Below are 20,000 nucleotides of genomic sequence, written 5' to 3'. Positions count from 1 at the left end.
CGCTCGGCGGGGGCTATTTTCGGCCACTTGGCTCGTGTGCACGGCCTCCCGGATGTGCCGGGCGGGTGCGCGAGCTCGCCGCCCGCCGGAAGTCGAATGAGGCGCCGCGACCACCTCCGCGGTGCTTATAAACAGCCGATCCGCTCGGCGGGGGCTATTTTCGGCCACTTGGCTCGTGCGCACGGCCTCCCGGATGTGCCGGGCGGGTGCGCGAGCTCGCCGGCCGCTGGAAGTCGAATGAGGCGCCGCGACCACCTCCGCGGTGCTTATAAACAGCCGATCCGCTCGGCGGGGGCTATTTTCGGCCACTTGGCTCGTGCGCACGGCCTCCCGGATGTGCCGGGCGGGTGCGCGATCTCGCCGGCCGCTGGAAGTCGAATGAGGCGCCGCGACCACCTCCGCGGTGCTTATAAACAGCCGATCCGCTCGGCGGGGGCTATTTTCGGCCACTTGGCTCGTGCGCACGGCCTCCCGGATGTGCCGGGCGGGTGCACGAGCTCGCCGGCCGCTGGAAGTCGAATGAGGCGCCGCGACCACCTCCGCGGTGCTTATAAACAGCCGATCCGCTCGGCGGGGGCTATTTTCGGCCACTTGGCTCGTGCGCACGGCCTCCCGGATGTGCCGGGCGGGTGCGCGAGCTCGCCGGCCGCTGGAAGTCGAATGAGGCGCCGCGACCACCTCCGCGGTGCTTATAAACAGCCGATCCGCTCGGCGGGGGCTATTTTCGGCCACTTGGCTCGTGCGCACGGCCTCCCGGATGTGCCGGGCGGGTGCGCGAGCTCGCCGGCCGCTGGAAGTCGAATGAGGCGCCGCGACCACCTCCGCGGTGCTTATAAACAGCCGATCCGCTCGGCGGGGGCTATTTTCGGCCACTTGGCTCGTGCGCACGGCCTCCCGGATGTGCCGGGCGGGTGCGCGAGCTCGCCGGCCGCTGGAAGTCGAATGAGGCGCCGCGACCACCTCCGCGGTGCTTATAAACAGCCGATCCGCTCGGCGGGGGCTATTTTCGGCCACTTGGCTTGTGCGCACGGCCTCCCGGATGTGCCGGGCGGGTGCGCGAGCTCGCCGGCCGCTGGAAGTCGAATGAGGCGCCGCGACCACCTCCGCGGTGCTTATAAACAGCCGATCCGCTCGGCGGGGGCTATTTTCGGCCACTTGGCTCGTGCGCACGGCCTCCCGGATGTGCCGGGCGGGTGCGCGGGCTCGCCGGCCGCTGGAAGTCGAATGAGGCGCCGCGACCACCTCCTCGGTGCTTATAAACAGCCGATCCGCTCGGCGGGGGCTATTTTCGGCCACTTGGCTCGTGCGCACGGCCTCCCGGATATGCCGGGCGGGTGCGCGAGCTCGCCGGCCGCTGGAAGTCGAATGAGGCGCCGCGACCACCTCCGCGGTGCTTATAAACAGCCGATCCGCTCGGCGGGGGCTATTTTCGGCCACTTGGCTCGTGCGCACGGCCTCCCGGATGTGCCGGGCGGGTGCGCGAGCTCGCCGGCCGCTGGAAGTCGAATGAGGCGCCGCGACCACCTCCGCGGTGCTTATAAACAGCCGATCCGCTCGGCGGGGGCTATTTTCGGCCACTTGGCTCGTGCGCACGGCCTCCCGGATGTGCCGGGCGGGTGCGCGAGCTCGCCGCCCGCCGGAAGTCGAATGAGGCGCCGCGACCACCTCCGCGGTGCTTATAAACAGCCGATCCGCTCGGCGGGGGCTATTTTCGGCCACTTGGCTCGTGCGCACGGCCTCCAGGATGTGCCGGGCGGGTGCGCGATCTCGCCGGCCGCTGGAAGTCGAATGAGGCGCCGTGACCACCTCCGCGGTGCTTATAAACCGCCGATCCGCTCGGCGGGGGCTATTTTCGGCCACTTGGCTCGTGCGCACGGCCTCTCGGATGTGCCGGGCGGGTGCGCGAGCTCGCCGGCCGCTGGAAGTCGAATGAGGCCCCGCGACCACCTCCGCGGTGCTTATAAACAACCGATCCGCTCGGCGGGGGCTATTTTCGGCCACTTGGCTCGTGCGCACGGCCTCCCGGATGTGCCGGGCGGGTGCGCGAGCTCGCCGGCCGCTGGAAGTCGAATGAGGCGCCGCGACCACCTCCGCGGTGCTTATAAACAGCCGATCCGCTCGGCAGGGGCTATTTTCGGCCACTTGGCTCGTGCGCACGGCCTCCCGGATGTGCCGGGCGGGTGCGCGACCTCGCCGGCCGCTGGAAGTCGAATGAGGCGCCCGACCACCTCCGCGGTGCTTATAAACAGCCGATCCGCTCGGCGGGGGCTATTTTCGGCCACTTGGCTCGTGCGCACGGCCTCCCGGATGTGCCGGGCGGGTGCGCGAGCTCGCCGGCCGCTGGAAGTCGAATGAGGCGCCGCGACCACCTCCGCGGTGCTTATAAACAGCCGATCCGCTCGGCGGGGGCTATTTTCGGCCACTTGGCTCGTGCGCACGGCCTCCCGGATGTGCCGGGCGGGTGCGCGAGCTCGCCGGCCGCTGGAAGTCCAATGAGGCGCCGCGATCTCCTCCGCGGTGCTTATAAAGTGCCGATCCGCTCGGCTTGGAGCTATTTCCGGCCTCCCGTTGGTGCCGGGCGGCGTGCGCGAGCTCGCCGGCCGCGATCTCCTCCGCGGTGCTTATAAACAGCAGCATGCGCACGGCCTCCCAGAATTTGAACACATTTCGTCAATAAATTTCGCATATTGAATTTTGAAGTTTAATATAATGCAACAATTGAGCTCGACTTATACAAAGGATATATCATAAAATCGTAAATTTCCGTCGAATTTTAGGGGGTCGACTTATACACCGAGTCGACCTGTACACCGGCAAATACGGTAAATACGATTAAATAAAATGATACGACTGGCATAAAAACAAATATAAACCACATAAAAATAAAAGTCACCATTACGTTGAATTATTGGGAGCACCGAGCTTGTTTCTCAGAAACGAGCCGGTCCCATCCAGGCGTAATCGGAGACAATGAAACCCGAAGTGGTTAAGGTTTGTCTTTTAATGCAGGATGCTTGGTCTCCATGTGCCGAAGCAGTTTTGAAGGCTTCATTGGCTCGCTCGCTAGTTTCAGGGGCGATTGTGTCTATAAAATGCAAAATGTTGGGTCACCTCACGGCTTACGGCCATACTACCCTGAGAACGCCCGATCTCGTCCGATCTCGGAAGCTAAGCAGGGTCGGGCCTGGTTAGTACTTGGATGGGAGACCGCCTGGGAATACCAGGTGCTGTAAGCTTTTTCTTTTTCTTATGTGCACTTCAATCGTTTAAGAAGCTATTTTTTACAACACCCATCACGAATGGCATCCGGAAACAGCAAGCCTAATTTAAACTCCGACATTGAAACTATAACACGAGTTTGAAAGCTATATTATGTGGTGACATCCACAGCATTGTAGTTAAATTTTTTACCGCTAGAGAGCAGACTATGTACAGTGAGCATGGCTCCCTGTGAACTCAAAGCAGCAGGCTTGACTTGTAAAAGAACCCAACACAACACTTCCATGAAGTAATTGTACTAAGTTCATTTTGTTTTTCCTTATTTAATCACTTCACTGGTTTCTTTTATATCAAACAAATTGTTTTAGGTTATTCACCTGACATGTTGATCCATCAGCTGATAAAGACGCGTCACCATCACATCTGTGACACTCTGATGAAGGCGGAAGAAACCGCCGAAACATGTCAGGTGAATAACCTAAAACAATTTGTTTGATATAAAAGAAACCAGTGAAGTGACTTCCATGAAGTGTTTTTAAACTTTTCAAGGCATTTATTTTGATTCAGCAAAATGCAGGTCGCAACGGCAAATTCGTGCTACCGCATAAAAAGCTGTCAATAACTTTTCATGATAGCCATGTTTCCAGAAAACACCAAAAGCCTTGGAAGAAAGCCTGTTTCGGCCCTGGTTGTATAAAAAACAAAAAAAAAAAACAAAAGGGAAGGGTGACCGTCCGGGAATACCAGGTGCTGAAAGCCTTTTTTTTTTTTTTTTTTCCCACGTCAATTGTGAAAGGAAACTTTTACCACAGCCATCAAGTCCCGCCGCTGCTTGGCATGGTTTCAGGGGCGATTGTGTCTATAAAATGAAAAATTCTGAGCGGTCTCACGGCTTACGGCAATACTACCCTGAGAGCGCCCGCTCTCGTCCGACCTCGGAGGCTAAGCAGGGTCGGGCCTGGTTAGTACTTGGATGGGAGACCGCCTGGGAATACCAGTTACCGTAAGCTTTTTTTTTTTTTTTTTTTTTTCTTATGTGCACTTCAATCGTTTAAGCCAAGAACTTTTTACAGCACCCATCACGAATGGCATTCGGAAACTGCAAGCCTAGTTTGAACTCCGACACTGAAACTACAACACGAGTTTAAAACCTACATTGTGTGGCGACAGCCATAGCATTGCAGTTCACGTTTTTACCGCTCGAGGACAGACTATGTACAGTGAATAAAGAGCATGGCTCCCTGTGAACTCAAAGCAGCAGTCTTTACTTGTAAAAGAACCCAGCACAACACATTGCGCTTCCATGTAGTGTTTTTACCTTTTTCATGACATTTATTTTGATACAGCCAAATGCAGGTTTTGTGCACTTCACTTTTCCGTTGGGCATTCGCGTAGAACCCTATTCCAGTTACGGCCAGATTCTTTTAGACTAGTGGTCCCCAAACTTTCTTGCGCCACGGACCGGCTACGCGTCAGAAATATTTTTGCGGACCTGCCTTTATATATATAAATAAACAATAAATCTATATAAATAAATACTACATTTATAATAAATATATATAAATAGGATTAAATAAAATGATACGACTGGCATAAAAACAAATATAAACCACATAAAAATAAAAGTCACCATTACGTTGAATTATTGGGAGCACCGAGCTTGTTTCTCAGAAACGAGCCGGTCCCATCCAGGCGTAATCGGAGACAATGAAACCCGAAGTGGTTAAGGTTTGTCTTTTAATGCAGGATGCTTGGTCTCCATGTGCCGAAGCAGTTTTGAAGGCTTCATTGGCTTGCTCGCTAGTTTCAGGGGCGATTGTGTCTATAAAATGCAAAATGTTGGGTCACCTCACGGCTTACGGCCATACTACCCTGAGAACGCCTGATCTCGTCTTATCTCGGAAGCTAAGCAGGGTCGGGCCTGGTTAGTACTTGGATGGGAGACTGCCTGGGAATACCAGGTGCTGTAAGCTTTTTCTTTTTCTTATGTGCACTTCAAGCTCTTTTTTTTTTTTTTTTTTTTCTTATGTGCACTTCAATCGTTTAAGCCAAGACCTTTTTACAACACCCATCACGAATGGCATTCGGAAACTGCAAGCCTAGTTTGAACTCCGACACTGAAACTACAACACGAGTTCAAAACCTCTATGTACAGTGAATAAAGAGCATGGCTCCCTGTGAACTCAAAGCAGCAGTCTTTACTTGTAAAAGAACCCAGCACAACACATTGCGCTTCCATGTAGTGTTTTTACCTTTTTCATGACATTTATTTTGATACAGCCAAATGCAGGTTTTGTGCACTTCACTTTTCCGTTGGGCATTCGCGTAGAACCCTATTCCAGTTACGGCCAGATTCTTTTAGACTAGTGGTCCCCAACCTTTCTTGCGCCACGGACCGGCTACGCGTCAGAAATATTTTTGCGGACCTGCCTTTATATATATAAATAAACAATAAATCAATATAAATAAATACTACATTTATAATAAGTATATATACCGTATTTGCCGGTGTATTGGTCGACCTTTTTCGATCCAAAATCGACCGAAAAAAATCGACCTCGACTTATACACCGAGTCATAAAATTTAACTTCGTATTCATCGCTTCAAATGTGATGGTAACCAAGGCCGTTTCTCATGCATCTCATTGTGCGTTGCACTTAGAAAATTTGAACCGGGCGGCGTGCACGAGTGCGCAGCCCGTTGGAAGTCGAATGAGGCGCCGCGACCACCTCCGCGGTGCTTATAAACAGCCGATCCGCTCGGCGGGGGCTATTTTCGGCCACTTGGCTCGTGCGCACGGCCTCCCGGATGTGCCGGGCGGGTGCGCGAGCTCGCCGGCCGCTGGAAGTCGAATGAGGCGCCGCGACCACCTCCGCGGTGCTTATAAACAGCCGATCCGCTCGGCGGGGGCTATTTTCGGCCACTTGGCTCGTGCGCACGGCCTCCCGGATGTGCCGGGCGGGTGCGCGAGCTCGCCGGCCGCTGGAAGTCGAATGAGGCGCCGCGACCACCTCCGCGGTGCTTATAAACAGCCGATCCGCTCGGCGGGGGCTATTTTCGGCCACTTGGCTTGTGCGCACGGCCTCCCGGATGTGCCGGGCGGGTGCGCGAGCTCGCCGGCCGCTGGAAGTCGAATGAGGCGCCGCGACCACCTCCGCGGTGCTTATAAACAGCCGATCCGCTCGGCGGGGGCTATTTTCGGCCACTTGGCTCGTGCGCACGGCCTCCCGGATGTGCCGGGCGGGTGCGCGGGCTCGCCGGCCGCTGGAAGTCGAATGAGGCGCCGCGACCACCTCCTCGGTGCTTATAAACAGCCGATCCGCTCGGCGGGGGCTATTTTCGGCCACTTGGCTCGTGCGCACGGCCTCCCGGATATGCCGGGCGGGTGCGCGAGCTCGCCGGCCGCTGGAAGTCGAATGAGGCGCCGCGACCACCTCCGCGGTGCTTATAAACAGCCGATCCGCTCGGCGGGGGCTATTTTCGGCCACTTGGCTCGTGCGCACGGCCTCCCGGATGTGCCGGGCGGGTGCGCGAGCTCGCCGGCCGCTGGAAGTCGAATGAGGCGCCGCGACCACCTCCGCGGTGCTTATAAACAGCCGATCCGCTCGGCGGGGGCTATTTTCGGCCACTTGGCTCGTGCGCACGGCCTCCCGGATGTGCCGGGCGGGTGCGCGAGCTCGCCGCCCGCCGGAAGTCGAATGAGGCGCCGCGACCACCTCCGCGGTGCTTATAAACAGCCGATCCGCTCGGCGGGGGCTATTTTCGGCCACTTGGCTCGTGCGCACGGCCTCCAGGATGTGCCGGGCGGGTGCGCGATCTCGCCGGCCGCTGGAAGTCGAATGAGGCGCCGTGACCACCTCCGCGGTGCTTATAAACCGCCGATCCGCTCGGCGGGGGCTATTTTCGGCCACTTGGCTCGTGCGCACGGCCTCCCGGATGTGCCGGGCGGGTGCGCGAGCTCGCCGGCCGCTGGAAGTCGAATGAGGCGCCGCGACCACCTCCGCGGTGCTTATAAACAGCCGATCCGCTCGGCGGGGGCTATTTTCGGCCACTTGGCTCGTGCGCACGGCCTCCCGGATGTGCCGGGCGGGTGCGCGAGCTCGCCGGCCGCTGGAAGTCGAATGAGGCGCCGCGACCACCTCCGCGGTGCTTATAAACAGCCGATCCGCTCGGCGGGGGCTATTTTCGGCCACTTGGCTCGTGCGCACGGCCTCCCGGATGTGCCGGGCGGGTGCGCGAGCTCGCCGGCCGCTGGAAGTCGAATGAGGCGCCGCGACCACCTCCGCGGTGCTTATAAACAGCCGATCCGCTCGGCGGGGGCTATTTTCGGCCACTTGGCTCGTGCGCACGGCCTCCCGGATGTGCCGGGCGGGTGCGCGAGCTCGCCGGCCGCTGGAAGTCGAATGAGGCGCCGCGACCACCTCCGCGGTGCTTATAAACAGCCGATCCGCTCGGCGGGGGCTATTTTCGGCCACTTGGCTCGTGCGCACGGCCTCCCGGATGTGCCGGGCGGGTGCGCGAGCTCGCCGCCCGCCGGAAGTCGAATGAGGCGCCGCGACCACCTCCGCGGTGCTTATAAACAGCCGATCCGCTCGGCGGGGGCTATTTTCGGCCACTTGGCTCGTGCGCACGGCCTCCCGGATGTGCCGGTCGGGTGCGCGAGCTCGCCGGCCGCTGGAAGTCGAATGAGGCGCCGCGACCACCTCCGCGGTGCTTATAAACAGCCGATCCGCTCGGCGGGGGCTATTTTCGGCCACTTGGCTCGTGCGCACGGCCTCCCGGATGTGCCGGGCGGGTGCGCGAGCTCGCTGGCCGCTGGAAGTCGAATGAGGCGCCGCGACCACCTCCGCGGTGCTTATAAACAGCCGATCCGCTCGGCGGGGGCTATTTTCGGCCACTTGGCTCGTGCGCACGGCCTCCCGGATGTGCCGGGCGGGTGCGCGAGCTCGCCGGCCGCTGGAAGTCGAATGAGGCGCCGCGACCACCTCCGCGGTGCTTATAAACAGCCGATCCGCTCGGCGGGGGCTATTTTCGGCCACTTGGCTCGTGCGCACGGCCTCCCGGATGTGCCGGGCGGGTGCGCGAGCTCGCCGGCCGCTGGAAGTCGAATGAGGCGCCGCGACCACCTCCGCGGTGCTTATAAACAGCCGATCCGCTCGGCGGGGGCTATTTTCGGCCACTTGGCTCGTGCGCACGGCCTCCCGGATGTGCCGGGCGGGTGCGCGAGCTCGCCGGCCGCTGGAAGTCGAATGAGGCGCCGCGACCACCTCCGCGGTGCTTATAAACAGCCGATCCGCTCGGCGGGGGCTATTTTCGGCCACTTGGCTCGTGCGCACGGCCTCCCGGATGTGCCGGGCGGGTGCGCGAGCTCGCCGGCCGCTGGAAGTCGAATGAGGCGCCGCGACCACCTCCGCGGTGCTTATAAACAGCCGATCCGCTCGGCGGGGGCTATTTTCGGCCACTTGGCTTGTGCGCACGGCCTCCCGGATGTGCCGGGCGGGTGCGCGAGCTCGCCGGCCGCTGGAAGTCGAATGAGGCGCCGCGACCACCTCCGCGGTGCTTATAAACAGCCGATCCGCTCGGCGGGGGCTATTTTCGGCCACTTGGCTCGTGCGCACGGCCTCCCGGATGTGCCGGGCGGGTGCGCGGGCTCGCCGGCCGCTGGAAGTCGAATGAGGCGCCGCGACCACCTCCTCGGTGCTTATAAACAGCCGATCCGCTCGGCGGGGGCTATTTTCGGCCACTTGGCTCGTGCGCACGGCCTCCCGGATATGCCGGGCGGGTGCGCGAGCTCGCCGGCCGCTGGAAGTCGAATGAGGCGCCGCGACCACCTCCGCGGTGCTTATAAACAGCCGATCCGCTCGGCGGGGGCTATTTTCGGCCACTTGGCTCGTGCGCACGGCCTCCCGGATGTGCCGGGCGGGTGCGCGAGCTCGCCGGCCGCTGGAAGTCGAATGAGGCGCCGCGACCACCTCCGCGGTGCTTATAAACAGCCGATCCGCTCGGCGGGGGCTATTTTCGGCCACTTGGCTCGTGCGCACGGCCTCCAGGATGTGCCGGGCGGGTGCGCGAGCTCGCCGGCCGCTGGAAGTCGAATGAGGCGCCGTGACCACCTCCGCGGTGCTTATAAACCGCCGATCCGCTCGGCGGGGGCTATTTTCGGCCACTTGGCTCGTGCGCACGGCCTCCCGGATGTGCCGGGCGGGTGCGCGAGCTCGCCGGCCGCTGGAAGTCGAATGAGGCGCCGCGACCACCTCCGCGGTGCTTATAAACAGCCGATCCGCTCGGCGGGGGCTATTTTCGGCCACTTGGCTCGTGCGCACGGCCTCCCGGATGTGCCGGGCGGGTCCGCGAGCTCGCCGGCCGCTTGAAGTCGAATGAGGCGCCGCGACCACCTCCGCGGTGCTTATAAACAGCCGATCCGCTCGGCGGGGGCTATTTTCGGCCACTTGGCTCGTGCGCACGGCCTCCCGGATGTGCCGGGCGGGTGCGCGAGCTCGCCGGCCGCTGGAAGTCGAATGAGGCGCCGCGACCACCTCCGCGGTGCTTATAAACAGCCGATCCGCTCGGCGGGGGCTATTTTCGGCCACTTGGCTCGTGCGCACGGCCTCCCGGATGTGCCGGGCGGGTGCGCGAGCTCGCCGGCCGCTGGAAGTCGAATGAGGCGCCGCGACCACCTCCGCGGTGCTTATAAACAGCCGATCCGCTCGGCGGGGGCTATTTTCGGCCACTTGGCTCGTGCGCACGGCCTCCCGGATGTGGCGGGCGGGTGCGCGAGCTCGCTGGCCGCTGGAAGTCGAATGAGGCGCCGCGACCACCTCCGCGGTGCTTATAAACAGCCGATCCGCTCGGCGGGGGCTATTTTCGGCCACTTGGCTCGTGCGCACGGCCTCCCGGATGTGCCGGGCGGGTGCGCGAGCTCGCCGGCCGCTGGAAGTCGAATGAGGCGCCGCGACCACCTCCGCGGTGCTTATAAACAGCCGATCCGCTCGGCGGGGGCTATTTTCGGCCACTTGGCTCGTGCGCACGGCCTCCCGGATGTGCCGGGCGGGTGCGCGAGCTCGCCGGCCGCTGGAAGTCGAATGAGGCGCCGCGACCACCTCCGCGGTGCTTATAAACAGCCGATCCGCTCGGCGGGGGCTATTTTCGGCCACTTGGCTCGTGCGCACGGCCTCCCGGATGTGCCGGGCGGGTGCGCGAGCTCGCCGGCCGCTGGAAGTCGAATGAGGCGCCGCGACCACCTCCGCGGTGCTTATAAACAGCCGATCCGCTCGGCGGGGGCTATTTTCGGCCACTTGGCTCGTGCGCACGGCCTCCCGGATGTGCCGGGCGGGTGCGCGAGCTCGCCGGCCGCTGGAAGTCGAATGAGGCGCCGCGACCACCTCCGCGGTGCTTATAAACAGCCGATCCGCTCGGCGGGGGCTATTTTCGGCCACTTGGCTCGTGCGCACGGCCTCCCGGATGTGCCGGGCGGGTGCGCGGGCTCGCCGGCCGCTGGAAGTCGAATGAGGCGCCGCGACCACCTCCGCGGTGCTTATAAACAGCCGATCCGCTCGGCGGGGGCTATTTTCGGCCACTTGGCTCGTGCGCACGGCCTCCCGGATGTGCCGGGCGGGTGCGCGAGCTCGCCGGCCGCTGGAAGTCGAATGAGGCGCCGCGACCACCTCCGCGGTGCTTATAAACAGCCGATCCGCTCGGCGGGGGCTATTTTCGGCCACTTGGCTCGTGCGCACGGCCTCCCGGATGTGCCGGGCGGGTGCGCGAGCTCGCCGGCCGCTGGAAGTCGAATGAGGCGCCGCGACCACCTCCGCGGTGCTTATAAACAGCCGATCCGCTCGGCGGGGGCTATTTTCGGCCACTTGGCTCGTGCGCACGGCCTCCCGGATGTGCCGGGCGGGTGCGCGAGCTCGCCGCCCGCCGGAAGTCGAATGAGGCGCCGCGACCACCTCCGCGGTGCTTATAAACAGCCGATCCGCTCGGCGGGGGCTATTTTCGGCCACTTGGCTCGTGCGCACGGCCTCCCGGATGTGCCGGTCGGGTGCGCGAGCTCGCCGGCCGCTGGAAGTCGAATGAGGCGCCGCGACCACCTCCGCGGTGCTTATAAACAGCCGATCCGCTCGGCGGGGGCTATTTTCGGCCACTTGGCTCGTGCGCACGGCCTCCCGGATGTGCCGGGCGGGTGCGCGAGCTCGCTGGCCGCTGGAAGTCGAATGAGGCGCCGCGACCACCTCCGCGGTGCTTATAAACAGCCGATCCGCTCGGCGGGGGCTATTTTCGGCCACTTGGCTCGTGCGCACGGCCTCCCGGATGTGCCGGGCGGGTGCGCGAGCTCGCCGGCCGCTGGAAGTCGAATGAGGCGCCGCGACCACCTCCGCGGTGCTTATAAACAGCCGATCCGCTCGGCGGGGGCTATTTTCGGCCACTTGGCTCGTGCGCACGGCCTCCCGGATGTGCCGGGCGGGTGCGCGAGCTCGCCGGCCGCTGGAAGTCGAATGAGGCGCCGCGACCACCTCCGCGGTGCTTATAAACAGCCGATCCGCTCGGCGGGGGCTATTTTCGGCAACTTGGCTCGTGCGCACGGCCTCCCGGATGTGCCGGGCGGGTGCGCGAGCTCGCCGGCCGCTGGAAGTCGAATGAGGCGCCGCGACCACCTCCGCGGTGCTTATAAACAGCCGATCCGCTCGGCGGGGGCTATTTTCGGCCACTTGGCTCGTGCGCACGGCCTCCCGGATGTGCCGGGCGGGTGCGCGAGCTCGCCGGCCGCTGGAAGTCGAATGAGGCGCCGCGACCACCTCCGCGGTGCTTATAAACAGCCGATCCGCTCGGCGGGGGCTATTTTCGGCCACTTGGCTCGTGCGCACGGCCTCCCGGATGTGCCGGGCGGGTGCGCGAGCTCGCCGGCCGCTGGAAGTCGAATGAGGCGCCGCGACCACCTCCGCGGTGCTTATAAACAGCCGATCCGCTCGGCGGGGGCTATTTTCGGCCACTTGGCTCGTGCGCACGGCCTCCCGGATGTGCCGGGCGGGTGCGCGACCTCGCCGGCCGCTGGAAGTCGAATGAGGCGCCCGACCACCTCCGCGGTGCTTATAAACAGCCGATCCGCTCGGCGGGGGCTATTTTCGGCCACTTGGCTCGTGCGCACGGCCTCCCGGATGTGCCGGGCGGGTGCGCGAGCTCGCCGGCCGCTGGAAGTCGAATGAGGCGCCGCGACCACCTCCGCGGTGCTTATAAACAGCCGATCCGCTCGGCGGGGGCTATTTTCGGCCACTTGGCTCGTGCGCACGGCCTCCCGGATGTGCCGGGCGGGTGCGCGAGCTCGCCGGCGGCTGGAAGTCCAATGAGGCGCCGCGATCTCCTCCGCGGTGCTTATAAAGTGCCGATCCGCTCGGCTTGGAGCTATTTCCGGCCTCCCGTTGGTGCCGGGCGGCGTGCGCGAGCTCGCCGGCCGCGATCTCCTCCGCGGTGCTTATAAACAGCAGCATGCGCACGGCCTCCCAGAATTTGAACACATTTCGTCAATAAATTTCGCATATTGAATTTTGAAGTTTAATATAATGCAACAATTGAGCTCGACTTATACAAAGGATATATCATCAAATCGTAAATTTCCGTCGAATTTTAGGGGGTCGACTTATACACCGAGTCGACCTGTACACCGGCAAATACGGTAAATACGATTAAATAAAATGATACGACTGGCATAAAAACAAATATAAACCACATAAAAATAAAAGTCACCATTACGTTGAGTTATTGGGAGCACCGAGCTTGTTTCTCAGAAACGAGCCGGTCCCATCCAGGCGTAATCGGAGACAATGAAACCCGAAGTGGTTAAGGTTTGTTTTTTAATGCAGGATGCTTGGTCTCCATGTGCCGAAGCAGTTTTGAAGGCTTCATTGGCTCGCTCTCTAGTTTCAGGGGCGATTGTGTCTATAAAATGCAAAATGTTGGGTCACCGCACGGCTTACGGCCATACTACCCTGAGAACGCCCGATCTCGTCCGATCTCGGAAGCTAAGCAGGGTCGGGCCTGGTTAGTACTTGGATGGGAGACCGCCTGGGAATATCAGGTGCTGTAAGCTTTTTCTTTTTCTTATGTGCACTTCAATCGTTTAAGAAGCTATTTTTTACAACACCCATCACGAATGGCATCCGGAAACAGCAAGCCTAATTTAAACTCCGACATTGAAACTATAACACGAGTTTGAAAGCTATATTATGTGGTGACATCCACAGCATTGTAGTTAATTTTTTTACCGCTAGAGAGCAGACTATGTACAGTGAGCATGGCTCCCTGTGAACTCAAAGCAGCAGGCTTGACTTGTAAAAGAACCCAACACAACACTTCCATGAAGTAATTGTACTAAGTTCATTTTGTTTTTCCTTATTTAATCACTTCACTGGTTTCTTTTATATCAAACAAATTGTTTTAGGTTATTCACCTGACATGTTGATCCATCAGCTGATAAAGACGCGTCACCATCACATCTGTGACACTCTGATGAAGGCGGAAGAAACCGCCGAAACATGTCAGGTGAATAACCTAAAACAATTTGTTTGATATAAAAGAAACCAGTGAAGTGACTTCCATGAAGTGTTTTTAAACTTTTCAAGGCATTTATTTTGATTCAGCAAAATGCAGGTCGCAACGGCAAATTCGTGCTACCGCATAAAAAGCTGTCAATAACTTTTCATGATAGCCATGTTTCCAGAAAACACCAAAAGCCTTGGAAGAAAGCCTGTTTCGGCCCTGGTTGTAAAAAAAACAAAAAAAAAAACAAAAGGGAAGGGTGACCGTCCGGGAATACCAGGTGCTGAAAGCCTTTTTTTTTTTTTTTTTTCCCACGTCAATTGTGAAAGGAAACTTTTACCACAGCCATCAAGTCCCGCCGCTGCTTGGCATGGTTTCAGGGGCGATTGTGTCTATAAAATGAAAAATTCTGAGCGGTCTCACGGCTTACGGCAATACTACCCTGAGAGCGCCCGCTCTCGTCCGACCTCGGAGGCTAAGCAGGGTCGGGCCTGGTTAGTACTTGGATAGGAGACCGCCTGGGAATACCAGTTACCGTAAGCTTTTTTTTTTTTTTTTTTTTTTTCTTATGTGCACTTCAATCGTTTAAGCCAAGAACTTTTTACAGCACCCATCACGAATGGCATTCGGAAACTGCAAGCCTAGTTTGAACTCCGACACTGAAACTACAACACGAGTTTAAAACCTACATTGTGTGGCGACAGCCATAGCATTGCAGTTCACGTTTTTACCGCTAGAGGACAGACTATGTACAGTGAATAAAGAGCATGGCTCCCTGTGAACTCAAAGCAGCAGTCTTTACTTGTAAAAGAACCCAGCACAACACATTGCGCTTCCATGTAGTGTTTTTACCTTTTTCATGACATTTATTTTGATACAGCCAAATGCAGGTTTTGTGCACTTCACTTTTCCGTTGGGCATTCGCGTAGAACCCTATTCCAGTTACGGCCAGATTCTTTTAGACTAGTGGTCCCCAAACTTTCTTGCGCCACGGACCGGCTACGCGTCAGAAATATTTTTGCGGACCTGCGTTTATATATATAAATAAACAATAAATCTATATAAATAAATACTACATTTATAATACATATATATAAATAGGATTAAATAAAATGATACGACTGGCATAAAAACAAATATAAACCACATAAAAATAAAAGTCACCATTACGTTGAATTATTGGGAGCACCGAGCTTGTTTCTCAGAAACGAGCCGGTCCCATCCAGGCGTAATCGGAGACAATGAAACCCGAAGTGGTTAAGGTTTGTCTTTTAATGCAGGATGCTTGGTCTCCATGTGCCGAAGCAGTTTTGAAGGCTTCATTGGCTTGCTCGCTAGTTTCAGGGGCGATTGTGTCTATAAAATGCAAAATGTTGGGTCACCTCACGGCTTACGGCCATACTACCCTGAGAACGCCTGATCTCGTCTTATCTCAGAAGCTAAGCAGGGTCGGGCCTGGTTAGTACTTGGATGGGAGACTGCCTGGGAATACCAGGTGCTGTAAGCTTTTTCTTTTTCTTATGTGCACTTCAAGCTCTTTTTTTTTTTTTTTTTTTTTTTTCTTATGTGCACTTCAATCGTTTAAGCCAAGACCTTTTTACAACACCCATCACGAATGGCATTCGGAAACTGCAAGCCTAGTTTGAACTCCGACACTGAAACTACAACACGAGTTCAAAACCTCTATGTACAGTGAATAAAGAGCATGGCTCCCTGTGAACTCAAAGCAGCAGTCTTTACTTGTAAAAGAACCCAGCACAACACATTGCGCTTCCATGTAGTGTTTTTACCTTTTTCATGACATTTATTTTGATACAGCCAAATGCAGGTTTTGTGCACTTCACTTTTCCGTTGGGCATTCGCGTAGAACCCTATTCCAGTTACGGCCAGATTCTTTTAGACTAGTGGTCCCCAACCTTTCTTGCGCCACGGACCGGCTACGCGTCAGAAATATTTTTGCGGACCTGCCTTTATATATATAAATAAACAATAAATCAATATAAATAAATACTACATTTATAATAAGTATATATACCGTATTTGCCGGTGTATTGGTCGACCTTTTTCGATCCAAAATCGACCGAAAAAAATCGACCTCGACTTATACACCGAGTCATAAAATTTAACTTCGTATTCATCGCTTCAAATGTGATGGTAACCAAGGCCGTTTCTCATGCATCTCATTGTGCGTTGCACTTAGAAAATTTGAACCGGGCGGCGTGCACGAGTGCGCAGCCCGTTGGAAGTCGAATGAGGCGCCGCGACCACCTCCGCGGTGCTTATAAACCGCCGATCCGCTCGGCGGGGGCTATTTTCGGCCACTTGGCTCGTGCGCACGGCCTCCCGGATGTGCCGGGCGGGTGCGCGAGCTCGCCGGCCGCTGGAAGTCGAATGAGGCGCCGCGACCACCTCCGCGGTGCTTATAAACAGCCGATCCGCTCGGCGGGGGCTATTTTCGGCCACTTGGCTCGTGCGCACGGCCTCCCGGATGTGCCGGGCGGGTGCGCGAGCTCGCCGGCCGCTGGAAGTCGAATGAGGCGCCGCGACCACCTCCGCGGTGCTTATAAACAGCCGATCCGCTCGGCGGGGGCTATTTTCGGCCACTTGGCTCGTGCGCACGGCCTCCCGGATGTGCCGGGCGGGTGCGCGAGCTCGCCGACCGCTGTAAGTCGAATGAGGCGCCGCGACCACCTCCGCGGTGCTTATAAACAGCCGATCCGCTCGGCGGGGGCTATTTTCGGCCACTTGGCTCGTGCGCACGGCCTCCCGGATGTGCCGGGCGGGTGCGCGAGCTCGCCGGCCGCTGGAAGTCGAATGAGGCGCCGCGACCACCTCCGCGGTGCTTATAAACAGCCGATCCGCTCGGCGGGGGCTATTTTCGGCCACTTGGCTCGTGTGCACGGCCTCCCGGATGTGCCGGGCGGGTGCGCGAGCTCGCCGCCCGCCGGAAGTCGAATGAGGCGCCGTGACCACCTCCGCGGTGCTTATAAACAGCCGATCCGCTCGGCGGGGGCTATTTTCGGCCACTTGGCTCGTGCGCACGGCCTCCCGGATGTGCCGGGCGGGTGCGCGAGCTCGCCGGCCGCTGGAAGTCGAATGAGGCGCCGCGACCACCTCCGCGGTGCTTATAAACAGCCGATCCGCTCGGCGGGGGCTATTTTCGGCCACTTGGCTCGTGCGCACGGCCTCCCGGATGTGCCGGGCGGGTGCGCGATCTCGCCGGCCGCTGGAAGTCGAATGAGGCGCCGCGACCACCTCCGCGGTGCTTATAAACAGCCGATCCGCTCGGCGGGGGCTATTTTCGGCCACTTGGCTCGTGCGCACGGCCTCCCGGATGTGCCGGGCGGGTGCGCGAGCTCGCCGGCCGCTGGAAGTCGAATGAGGCGCCGCGACCACCTCCGCGGTGCTTATAAACAGCCGATCCGCTCGGCGGGGGCTATTTTCGGCCACTTGGCTCGTGCGCACGGCCTCCCGGATGTGCCGGGCGGGTGCGCGAGCTCGCCGGCCGCTGGAAGTCGAATGAGGCGCCGCGACCACCTCCGCGGTGCTTATAAACAGCCGATCCGCTCGGCGGGGGCTATTTTCGGCCACTTGGCTCGTGCGCACGGCCTCCCGGATGTGCCGGGCGGGTGCGCGAGCTCGCCGGCCGCTGGAAGTCGAATGAGGCGCCGCGACCACCTCCGCGGTGCTTATAAACAGCCGATCCGCTCGGCGGGGGCTATTTTCGGCCACTTGGCTCGTGCGCACGGCCTCCCGGATGTGCCGGGCGGGTGCGCGAGCTCGCCGGCCGCTGGAAGTCGAATGAGGCGCCGCGACCACCTCCGCGGTGCTTATAAACAGCCGATCCGCTCGGCGGGGGCTATTTTCGGCCACTTGGCTCGTGCGCACGGCCTCCCGGATGTGCCGGGCGGGTGCGCGAGCTCGCCGCCCGCCGGAAGTCGAATGAGGCGCCGCGACCACCTCCGCGGTGCTTATAAACAGCCGATCCGCTCGGCGGGGGCTATTTTCGGCCACTTGGCTCGTGCGCACGGCCTCCAGGATGTGCCGGGCGGGTGCGCGATCTCGCCGGCCGCTGGAAGTCGAATGAGGCGCCGTGACCACCTCCGCGGTGCTTATAAACCGCCGATCCGCTCGGCGGGGGCTATTTTCGGCCACTTGGCTCGTGCGCACGGCCTCCCGGATGTGCCGGGCGGGTGCGCGAGCTCGCCGGCCGCTGGAAGTCGAATGAGGCGCCGCGACCACCTCCGCGGTGCTTATAAACAGCCGATCCGCTCGGCGGGGGCTATTTTCGGCCACTTGGCTCGTGCGCACGGCCTCCCGGATGTGCCGGGCGGGTGCGCGAGCTCGCCGGCCGCTTGAAGTCGAATGAGGCGCCGCGACCACCTCCGCGGTGCTTATAAACAGCCGATCCGCTTGGCGGGGGCTATTTTCGGCCACTTGGCTCGTGCGCACGGCCTCCCGGTTGTGCCGGGCGGGTGCGCGAGCTCGCCGGCCGCTGGAAGTCGAATGAGGCGCCGCGACCACCTCCGCGGTGCTTATAAACAGCCGATCCGCTCGGCGGGGGCTATTTTCGGCCACTTGGCTCGTGCGCACGGCCTCCCGGATGTGCCGGGCGGGTGCGCGAGCTCGCCGGCCGCTGGAAGTCGAATGAGGCGCCGCGACCACCTCCGCGGTGCTTATAAACAGCCGATCCGCTCGGCGGGGGCTATTTTCGGCCACTTGGCTCGTGCGCACGGCCTCCCGGATGTGCCGGGCGGGTGCGCGAGCTCGCCGCCCGCCGGAAGTCGAATGAGGCGCCGCGACCACCTCCGCGGTGCTTATAAACAGCCGATCCGCTCGGCGGGGGCTATTTTCGGCCACTTGGCTCGTGCGCACGGCCTCCCGGATGTGCCGGTCGGGTGCGCGAGCTCGCCGGCCGCTGGAAGTCGAATGAGGCGCCGCGACCACCTCCGCAGTGCTTATAAACAGCCGATCCGCTCGGCGGGGGCTATTTTCGGCCACTTGGCTCGTGCGCACGGCCTCCCGGATGTGCCGGGCGGGTGCGCGAGCTCGCTGGCCGCTGGAAGTCGAATGAGGCGCCGCGACCACCTCCGCGGTGCTTATAAACAGCCGATCCGCTCGGCGGGGGCTATTTTCGGCCACTTGGCTCGTGCGCACGGCCTCCCGGATGTGCCGGGCGGGTGCGCGAGCTCGCCGGCCGCTGGAAGTCGAATGAGGCGCCGCGACCACCTCCGCGGTGCTTATAAACAGCCGATCCGCTCGGCGGGGGCTATTTTCGGCCACTTGGCTCGTGCGCACGGCCTCCCGGATGTGCCGGGCGGGTGCGCGAGCTCGCCGGCCGCTGGAAGTCGAATGAGGCGCCGCGACCACCTCCGCGGTGCTTATAAACAGCCGATCCGCTCGGCGGGGGCTATTTTCGGCCACTTGGCTCGTGCGCACGGCCTCCCGGATGTGCCGGGCGGGTGCGCGAGCTCGCCGGCCGCTGGAAGTCGAATGAGGCGCCGCGACCACCTCCGCGGTGCTTATAAACAGCCGATCCGCTCGGCGGGGGCTATTTTTGGCCACTTGGCTCGTGCGCACGGCCTCCCGGATGTGCCGGGCGGGTGCGCGAGCTCGCCGGCCGCTGGAAGTCGAATGAGGCGCCGCGACCACCTCCGCGGTGCTTATAAACAGCCGATCCGCTCGGCGGGGGCTATTTTCGGCCACTTGGCTTGTGCGCACGGCCTCCCGGATGTGCCGGGCGGGTGCGCGAGCTCGCCGGCCGCTGGAAGTCGAATGAGGCGCCGCGACCACCTCCGCGGTGCTTATAAACAGCCGATCCGCTCGGCGGGGGCTATTTTCGGCCACTTGGCTCGTGCGCACGGCCTCCCGGATGTGCCGGGCGGGTGCGCGGGCTCGCCGGCCGCTGGAAGTCGAATGAGGCGCCGCGACCACCTCCTCGGTGCTTATAAACAGCCGATCCGCTCGGCGGGGGCTATTTTCGGCCACTTGGCTCGTGCGCACGGCCTCCCGGATATGCCGGGCGGGTGCGCGAGCTCGCCGGCCGCTGGAAGTCGAATGAGGCGCCGCGACCACCTCCGCGGTGCTTATAAACAGCCGATCCGCTCGGCGGGGGCTATTTTCGGCCACTTGGCTCGTGCGCACGGCCTCCCGGATGTGCCGGGCGGGTGCGCGAGCTCGCCGGCCGCTGGAAGTCGAATGAGGCGCCGCGACCACCTCCGCGGTGCTTATAAACAGCCGATCCGCTCGG

The 20,000-nt window shown here is 60.5% G+C and overlaps 4 non-coding genes and 2 pseudogenes across 4 annotated transcripts; all 6 read left to right on the top strand.

The window, feature by feature from the left end:
- The first annotated feature begins 3,117 nt into the window (after nucleotides 1-3,117).
- LOC125992956 (5S ribosomal RNA) lies at nucleotides 3,118-3,236 on the top strand. The gene has a single exon (XR_007489891.1). It is a non-coding gene; the product is annotated as a 5S ribosomal RNA (ribosomal RNA).
- An 874-nt stretch (nucleotides 3,237-4,110) lies between these two features.
- LOC125992862 (5S ribosomal RNA) lies at nucleotides 4,111-4,229 on the top strand (annotated as a pseudogene).
- Nucleotides 4,230-5,073: 844 nt separating this feature from the next.
- LOC125992810 (5S ribosomal RNA) lies at nucleotides 5,074-5,192 on the top strand. Its single transcript, XR_007489807.1, has one exon. It is a non-coding gene; the product is annotated as a 5S ribosomal RNA (ribosomal RNA).
- Nucleotides 5,193-13,182: 7,990 nt separating this feature from the next.
- LOC125992942 (5S ribosomal RNA) lies at nucleotides 13,183-13,301 on the top strand. Its single transcript, XR_007489877.1, has one exon. It is a non-coding gene; the product is annotated as a 5S ribosomal RNA (ribosomal RNA).
- An 873-nt stretch (nucleotides 13,302-14,174) lies between these two features.
- On the top strand, nucleotides 14,175-14,293 carry LOC125992901 (5S ribosomal RNA; annotated as a pseudogene).
- Nucleotides 14,294-15,138: 845 nt separating this feature from the next.
- Nucleotides 15,139-15,257, top strand: LOC125992794 (5S ribosomal RNA). The gene has a single exon (XR_007489792.1). It is a non-coding gene; the product is annotated as a 5S ribosomal RNA (ribosomal RNA).
- Nucleotides 15,258-20,000: the final 4,743 nt, after the last annotated feature.

Source organism: Syngnathus scovelli, unplaced genomic scaffold (assembly GCF_024217435.2).
Source record: "Syngnathus scovelli strain Florida unplaced genomic scaffold, RoL_Ssco_1.2 HiC_scaffold_24, whole genome shotgun sequence".
NCBI lineage: Eukaryota > Metazoa > Chordata > Actinopteri > Syngnathiformes > Syngnathidae > Syngnathus > Syngnathus scovelli.
The sequence above is the reverse complement of the archived record's forward strand: the minus strand, read 5'-3'. Positions and strand labels throughout refer to the sequence as shown.